Raw genomic sequence first — 904 nt, 5'->3', positions numbered from 1 at the left:
GTTTTTTGATTGAAATGTGTTACTTTATCCTTAAACCAGTCCCTCACTGTTTTACAACTGCGTTGTTCTGTTTTCCAATAAAAGAGACTAGAAATCCTGTTGAAAATCAAGTAATTTAAAGCAATCCAGCAATCACAGKTGAGCTTTAAATAACAGAGAAAATAAAAGATAACATCAAAGTAAGTTATTATTGTCAGTTTTTTAATAACAAATTTAAAGTAACTTTAAATTAATTGTGGGATAATGCATTAACAAACCTAAGAATACACACAAATCCTAAAATACTATAGGTAGTAAATTTACTGCCTGTGGAAAGAGATACAAAATACTACAGTATAGCACTAAAAACACATGGATGGGAATTACAAGAGTCTTAAAACTAAGAAATGAACAGACTATGGAAAGTCAAGAGTGACAAATCTAAAACTAAATACCCAAACATCACRACTGGAACATATTAAAGACAAATAATACAGTTTTACTTTCAGGAGACTATCAAATACAGCAATTGTTTAACACAAAGCTTCATAGCTAAATTAAAATTACTCCTGGTGTTTCAGCTACATCCTAGATTGACGGTCCATACAATGATTACRTAGGTAGAGAGATAAAAGTATGCTGCCTTACTTGATGTTTGTCTGATTTTTCTGATAAAAMATTTAAAACCATAAAAGAAAGAAGCATAATTTTGTTGAAAAAATCTTGCTTGTWACCAAGTTATTATTTTTCAGGGCATTTTTAAACTGTTTCAGGGTGTACTGTGGCTCCACCTAGTGGAGAYGGTAAAATRCATGTTTTCTGCTGTGTTTTTGAAACATCAGTCTTTTCACTGAGATAGACAACAAATGAACACACAAAATCAACATGGCTTCTTCCCCCCAGCTTTAGATTAGCTTTAGCTTTG

The sequence above is a fragment of the Poecilia reticulata genome, linkage group LG17 (genome assembly GCF_000633615.1).
Source record: "Poecilia reticulata strain Guanapo linkage group LG17, Guppy_female_1.0+MT, whole genome shotgun sequence".
Lineage (NCBI taxonomy): Eukaryota > Metazoa > Chordata > Actinopteri > Cyprinodontiformes > Poeciliidae > Poecilia > Poecilia reticulata.
The sequence above is the reverse complement of the archived record's forward strand: the minus strand, read 5'-3'. Positions refer to the sequence as shown.